Genomic DNA, 8132 nt, shown 5'->3' with positions numbered 1-8132 from the left:
TAAAAAAAATCACACGAAGCGAAAAAACCTTCGCTGAGTAGCATTTTGTACCTTCAAGCAAAGGAAATCCTGAAAAAGAAAGTTGTGGTTTTGCACAAACTAATCTTGCTACTAGAAATAAATCTCCAAAACAATTTTGCGGTGGCGCGGGAAGCCATAACATGGAGGGGATTTTTTGGGAAAGTTAGTGCGGAGAAACTTTCAGCACACAATTCAACCAGAAAAAATGGATTTAGGCATGACTTCCACATGATTGTGAACCGAAGAATGGAGAAAAGTAATTCATTCAAAGAAACCCTCTAGGAAGGTCGCACCTGGGAGTGTCTCACATCGTTCCAACCAGGAAGATAGTGCAGAAACTTCTACAACACCACACGATCAAGAGGGATTGTCAAGTTTCAAGCATAATTTGGACCAAGAAAAGGAGTGTCAAGAGCTAGAAGCTGTGCACATTCCAAGTCCAGGAAGCCCAAGAAGGGTGGAGCAACAAAATCCAGAGAAGAACAACCACAACAACAAAACCCCTAGAAATTTAGTAATAGTAACTTCATCCATGACCATGTGCAAAACCACAACTTTCTTTTTTAGGATTTCCTTTGCTTGAAGGTACAAAATGCTACTCAACTTTAGGTGTTATATGGGGCATAAATCCAAAGGTGATATTTAAAGGTTACTCAGCCATGTAAAAGAATCCATGTGAATCTCCAAGAGCCAAGTTACCGCCGCGAATCTCCACCAAAGGCCAAATGGGAAAGGTTAACCAAGATCCATAAATCAAGGGAGAGAATATAGGGGCTAGTTTTTTAGCACCTAATCATGAGCTTAGAGCTAATCCATTATACTTCAGCCTATATAAGAAGCTGATATCATCTAATGGAATGGCGCATCTATTATTCCCATCATTATATTATCATTATGCTCATGTGATTAGCCTTAATCCATTTATCTCCCCCCATTATGCTTAATCATGTCTCTAATCCATGATTATCCACCTTGATTAGCCAATAACCCCATTTCTAAGATGTTATTAGAGCTCTAGATCCATGCCCAACCTTGCTTTGGCCCATCATTAAGTGGTTAATCTCTTTGATTAAGCCATAATCCCATTTTCAAGCAATAATCACCTCTCTTCACCTTGCTTCCTCTAAACCCCAAGCCAAAGATGCACTAATTGCTCCTCATTCTCTTAACCATTGTCGAAACCCTTTAAAGGGCACATCCTCCATCTATAGAAGCTCCCGGGTGCCGAAACATGCGCAGCGTGTCGTCATCATCTTTTTCCCCAAATCAAGCATCTCATGCTTCAATCGACTCAATTGCTCCATTTTGACCAAATCAAACCTTAAGGAGCTATCCTCGGGGGTTTTCCAGCACCACGAACATGGCTATGGTCTTAGAATCGGTAGAAAATGGCATCATTAACCCCATTTCTAACACAGAAAAGGTTCAAGGGAGCCATGGCATCATTAGCCAAAAATTTCCTAGTGTTCTCAAGAGAAAAAGGGGAAGATGCAGATCTACATGTAAGGAGGTTTGAGCAATACTGGAAAGTGGCCAGACCTTGGGATGTGGAAGAGCCAAAGCTAAGTGAAATCCGTAGAGATGCTTTTATGAACACCTTAAAAGACAGAGCCATGGAGTGGGTATCAAGATACCAAGACAACCATTTCCAGACTTATGAAGAGGTCATGTGACTACTTTTCTAGGGAGATTTCGTAAGATAAAATCTATAACTCAACTCTGTGTGATCAAATGAGAGAACTCTGAGAAGAAGACATGGATGTAGAAGCCTATGCATTAAAACTGCTAAGCTTGAGGAAGAGAGTGGCAGAACAAACCTGACCCTCAATGATGCAAATAGTTGTAGATTGGTTTTTCCAAGGGCTTAAGCTGGGCATCCATGCAGCGGTCACAGCAGTAGCACAAGGCAGGCCGAAACTGAAGAGGAGTTTGAGGAACTGGTTGAGCTGGCCAAAATGGCATAAAAAAGAAGCCTAGAAAGAAGACCAAAGAGGAAGCCCAGGAAAAGTGTCACAACTGAGGAGAATGATTCAAGTAACACCTTTGAGGACACTCCAGTGGTAGTAGTGAAGAAAAGGAAGCACAAAAAGAAGAAAACCACAAAGGCTTTAAATGAGTCCCAGAGAACTTGTGCTGCAGGTGAAGCAACTAATGCAAGAGATGAAAAAGAGAAAAAGCTCACAATTCCGCAAAAATGTGTTGTGCTCTCAATGCAAGCAAGAAGGCCACCTCAAGGAGGAATGCATACTGCAACCAACGTGTCCCATTTGTAACATGTACAATCATAGTACATGGAATTGCATGTACAACATGAAAAATAGAGCTCCCAAGGTGAACAGCATGGAAGGAGCGGAAAGAAGACCCCCAGGAATGGGAAGGTATGGGAGTAGTGGTCGACGAAATTAATGAGCAAGAAGAAGTCAAAAACATGCAAGTGGATCTACCACCTTCACATGCTACGATTGCGAATAGCTTGGACACACCAATGCGGAATGTGCCATGAAGAAAAAGAATGATGAAGAAAAACATGCAAAATTCATGCAACTTAAAGAAAATCCGCCAAGTGCCAACATGATGCAGTCAGATGACATGCAGACAGAGGTTCAAGACATCTTGGTAGTCACAAGGGCTAAAGCTAATGAATCTGGTGTAGTAATAACTCCGGTAGATAATCTAGACTCACCCAAAGCTTGCAAGAAGCCAGCTGTGAACTGGGACCAGCAAGAGAAGGTGAGGATTCAAACCACTAAGGAAATAGAAAGAAGGCAAGGCAACAAGCAGAAGGAGGATAGCTCATGTGAAGTCATCGTAGAAGCAAGCAGAAATTTGCACAAGATGCGCGTAGAGCACAACAATAAAATATGCTTGGAAGAAAGCAACAAGGATGTTGATTGGTTACAAACCAATGTAGTATCAATGCTACTGGACAGAAAAGTTCTATTAAGACAAGTGCTGGATTTATGCTCAAGATTCAAGGCTAAAATCTTGATGGTAGGCATTGAAGGACTGAGCAAAGAATTGAAACACTAAGAAGAAGAAGAAACGCTGAAATGCAGCAAAATGCAAGCTGAGGAACTCCTAGCATCCAAAGATGATGAGGTGGCCAAAGTCACAACCCAACTGACCAATGTGCTCATCAATGATGCAATATTGGATGGTGGATCCGGAGTAAACGTCATTACAGAGGAAACTGCAATAGGATTGGGTCTCAAACGGGAACCCATTCCATTCAACATAAGAATGGCAGATAATAGAATGGTGGTACTTAAGGGAATTGTCAAAAATGTCCAAATGAAAATCAAACAAGTAGACTTCAAGGTCAACCTAGTGGTCATAACCAGTAAAAACTACACCGGGTCTTACCAGGTGTTATTGGGAAGGCTCTAGTTGAGACACGGCAAAGTGAAGCAGGATTGGGGCAGAAACAAAATCTCCATCAAAAAAGGGAAGCGAAAAGTCCATGTTGACCTTTCCGGTGTAAGGGGATTAGTAAAACCTGCTCAAATGCCAATTCATACAGAAATATTCAATATGTCAGAAGGCTTTGATGATGATGAAGAGGACAGAATACTCCAGGAACATCCCGACTTGGTGACCTTGTACATGTTATATGTAGATGAAGTGATGGGGCACTATACGGAAGCAAAAGGTGGGAAAGCAGAAAAAACAACCAAAGAAATAAAGAAAAAAGAATCAAATTCTACAAAACCAAAGGGCTCAAGGAGAGCAAAACCATGCAGGAGGTTGAAAAAGCCTGGAATCTAGAGTAAGAGGAAGAAATGCAAGAGATCCATGATTGGGTGCAAAAGCAAAAAGAGAACCAGAAGGGAAATGCCACAAAAGTAAGCTCGGACAGACTACAAGAGAGGAATCTGGGAAATGAAACAGAAGAAAAGCCAGTGAAGATTAGTTTAGAACTAGAAGGAGAATTCAAGCAAGAGATGGTGTCCTTACTGAAATAATACCAAGATGTCTTTGCTTGGTCATATGAGGACATGGAGGGCATTGACCCTAAATTCTTCCAGCATAGCATCAATTTAAGATAAGGAGCCATACCAATAAGACATCAGAGGTACATAATGAACCCTAACTACACCAAACAAGTCAAAGAAGAAATTGACAGATAGCTAAGAGCAGGTTTCATTGTGCCAGTAGAGAACTCTTCCTTGGATATCCCCAATGGTGGTAGTGCCCAAAAAGAATATGAAAATGAGAATCTATGTGGACTACCACAAGCTAAATGCTCGAATCCCTTTCCACTTTCGTTTATGGACTCTTTGCTTGGATGAGGTGGCTGGTAAGGAAATGTACTGACACTCAACTAGTTCTATACCCTATCTTATGATTCTGACTCAGAATTAGTTTCCCAATTACCACTCACACACTCAAGAGCTTCATGTTCATAAACTCAAACAAACAACACCTTCATCCTCACAATTGAAACATCAATATAATAGATTTTACAATCATTCACATCTATCTCAAACCAAACACTCTGATTCCATCAGAGAGACAAACAATAGTGTCCCAATAGCCTTGGGACTTAGGCACCAAGAAAAGAAGAAAACACAGTAGACTCATGGCGTCGCCCTCAGGTAGATCCCGACAAAACCACACTTCCAAGATTCCACTTTAGTTAGCTACAGTACAAGATGACTTGACTAAATCAAGTCTCTAATAGAAGGGCTACACAGAGAATCCAAGGACACACCTCAAGGCCAATTCTCTGATCTTCAAGTAATGTAAATTTAAATCCCAAGACTAGCCACATGAATGTGCACAATATAGTTAAGCCTCCTAAGTATGTTCCTACTTGTCTCACCATTGTCTTAAAAAGGGACATATTAAGGCTAGTTATTATGCAAAGATTCCTACTTCAAAGCCAACACATGCTTCAGTGCATAACATTGAAGAATACACTCATGATGATGATGACTATGAACTCAACCCCAATTAGAGTGAAGAAGATCTTCAACAATAAGACAATCAAGATTCAGTGGACCCTCTAGGTATTCCAAATTCTTTTCATTCCAAAATAATTCATTGTTATGCACATGAAGGGTTTTGTGCATGATGATCACGATGATGGTAGCTCCCATGATTTCATTTTAGAGAAATTAGTCCAAGAAATTTTAATTAACTACATCACCATCTATTGAAATCTGCATTCTAAGGAACTGAATATAAGTTGAGTGTTTAGAAATATAAATTGGTCCATACCAAGAGCACCTTGATTTCTTAATTTCACCCTTGCATTCTACCGATGTAATTTGTGGCATACCATTTTGACATCAGTAAAATCCCAATATTGATTAGATCGCATGTATGCATAATGAAAATTGAGTATAATAATCAATCCACTGACTCTTGTTAGTGATTTGTCTCTTGAGAATGCATATATGATCTATGTGGGACATAAGTAGAAAGGACAAAGAGCACTCTTACTACACATCAAAAGCATTTTTTTGCTTCTTCTTTTTTTGTGAATGACTACCCTCCCCATCTTCCCACTTCTCTCCCTGAAGACCATAAAATTGAGCTTTTCCCTACTAGTTAGCCACCCCATAGGACTCCCTACGATAGGCAAAACTCTATGCAACAAATGGAAATTCAACATCAAATCAAGGACTTACTTGGTAAAGGACTGATCCATCCTAATAGTTCCCCCTTTGATGCCCCAATTCTTTTAGTACAAAAGAAACACATTAATCCTTCAAGCATACACTCTAGGGCAACCCTACTAGAAGATTTGCACTACTAATTGCTTCTCCAGAACCATGACTTTGGCTATATTCCCCATGATGAGGTATCCCCCAAGATATCTAGATAATTTCTTTATTGCAAACAATGGGAATTCAACTTTATCCTTTGAAAATGTTTTGTGGAAATTTGAGTTAGTTAATGTACTCTCCCAGTGTTGAGTCCTTTCCCAGTCCTCCCACTCGTGATCTTGATCATCCTCATACACCACTAGCTACAAAACAATAGGCTGCTTCTTGCTGCTCCAAGTCACAGCAGCACTCCCCAAAGAAAACATGAAGCCACTAATAGATCTTCTATCTGAGATACTACCAGCCCAATCAGCATATGTGTACCCATGTACACATATCTCTGTCCCAGTTTCATAAAATAGTCCACAATGAAAAGTAGACCTCACATACCTCAGTATGCATCTTAATGCATCCAAATGTGACTTCTGAGGAACCTGCATAAACTGACTCACCAACCCAATAACATAGCTCAAATCTGACCTGGTGATCGTCATGTAGATCAAGCTTCCTACTATGCACCTATACATAGTAGGATCCTCCAAAATCTCTCCTGAATTTGCACTCAACTTGCCATTCTGATCCAATGGCACTGAGATAGGTTTACAGCTTGTCATACCATACTTGGACAGCATGTCCAAGCCATACTGCCTCTGCAGTAATCCAATACCATGTGGTGACCTAATCACCTCAATGCCCAAGAAATGTCTGAGCTCCCCCAGATCCTTCATCTCAAACTTCTGTCTAAGCAAGATCTTTACATCAAAGATCTCTGCATCATGGTCCCCCGTAATGATCAGGTCATCTACATAGATGACAACAAGCACAACCCCTCTATCATTGTATCTCACATACAGCGAGAAATCTGCATTGGCTACATGAAAGCCAATAGTGACAAGATATTCAGAAATCTTATGAGACCATGCTCTTGGTGCTTGTTTTAAGCCATACAAGGCTTTCTTCAACCTACAAACATGCTCGGGGTGACTCACATCCTCATAACTAGGTGGCTGCAACATATACACCTCTTCCTGTAAATCCCTATGCAAGAATGCATTCTTTACATCCATTTGATGTAAAGACCATTGCTTTGACGCAGCCATTGCTATCACAACTCTCATTGTTGCCATCTTGGCAATTGGGCTGAAAGTTTCCTCATAATCAATGCCATATGTCTGCGCATATCCTTTGGCTACCAATCTAGCCTTGTACCTGCTTATGCTTCAATCACTATTATGTTTTACTTTGTGCACCCACTTGCATCTAATGGCTTTCTTGCCTTCAGGGGCAATTGCACTAAATCCTAAGTCTCATTTCCATATAGTGCATCCATCTCCTCATCCATAGCTTTCTCCCAACACACATTTCCAACAGCCTCATCAATGCATGTGGGCTCTACAACCTGCACAACTTTTGCCATGTATGCATAGTGATGTGCCACATAACCATCATAGGTAAACCTCTGCATAGGATTCTTCACTCTCCCAGATCTTCCCAGCTTTGCATTCATGGCTTCCATAGCCTTCTTTACACCAGGTGTTCTCATAGCTGGTATCCCAAGATCCTCATCAAGGCTCATCTCTGAGCCACTAGACTCTCCATCAACATGCGAGTGCCCTGCAGAAATCTCAAGCATACTAAGGGGCTCAACCACTTTCTCTTTGCCTTTATGTGATGTACTAATCACATTTGCACGACTGGTATTATGACGCAGCCTACCACTCCATGGTCTATCAACAACTGAACCACTAGATGAGGACTCTCCTGGTCCACTCAAAGACTGTGATTGCTTACTTGCATTTTGTGCAACCACATTTCCACTCACATCAACCCCAACAGCTTCTTTTTCAGCAGCATACTGCTCATCTCATCAAAAACAACATCCCTGCACGTGTAGCAGGGTTATAACACCTGTATCCCTTTTGCTCAAGGGAATACCCAATAAACACACATTTTTCAGCTTTTGGATCCAGCTTAGTTCTCAGCTCATCTGGCACATGCATATATGCAATGCATCCAAAGACTTTCAGATGAGACAAATCAGGTTTTCTGCCCCCGTAAATCTCTAAATGTCACATAATACCTGCAGCCTCCCATAGACATGGTCTTCGTAGGACCCCATACATCTGAATGCACAACATCTAGTGCATTTCTGCTCACATTTTTGTCACGTGGAAATACATGCTTTGTTTGCTTTCCAAATTGGCATGCTTCATATATTTTCTGCATACCTTCAACTTTAAACTTTGGCATTCCTGTTTCAATTTCTTTAGTCTTCTGCATAGACTTCATTCTCTGCACATTCACATGTCCAATTCTTTTATGCCAAATGTCTGTATCTGT

Source organism: Cibotium barometz, chromosome 12 (assembly GCF_041138505.1).
Source record: "Cibotium barometz isolate CiBa-2024 chromosome 12, ASM4113850v1, whole genome shotgun sequence".
NCBI classification, from domain to species: domain Eukaryota; kingdom Viridiplantae; phylum Streptophyta; class Polypodiopsida; order Cyatheales; family Cibotiaceae; genus Cibotium; species Cibotium barometz.
This window is presented reverse-complemented; position numbering follows the sequence as displayed.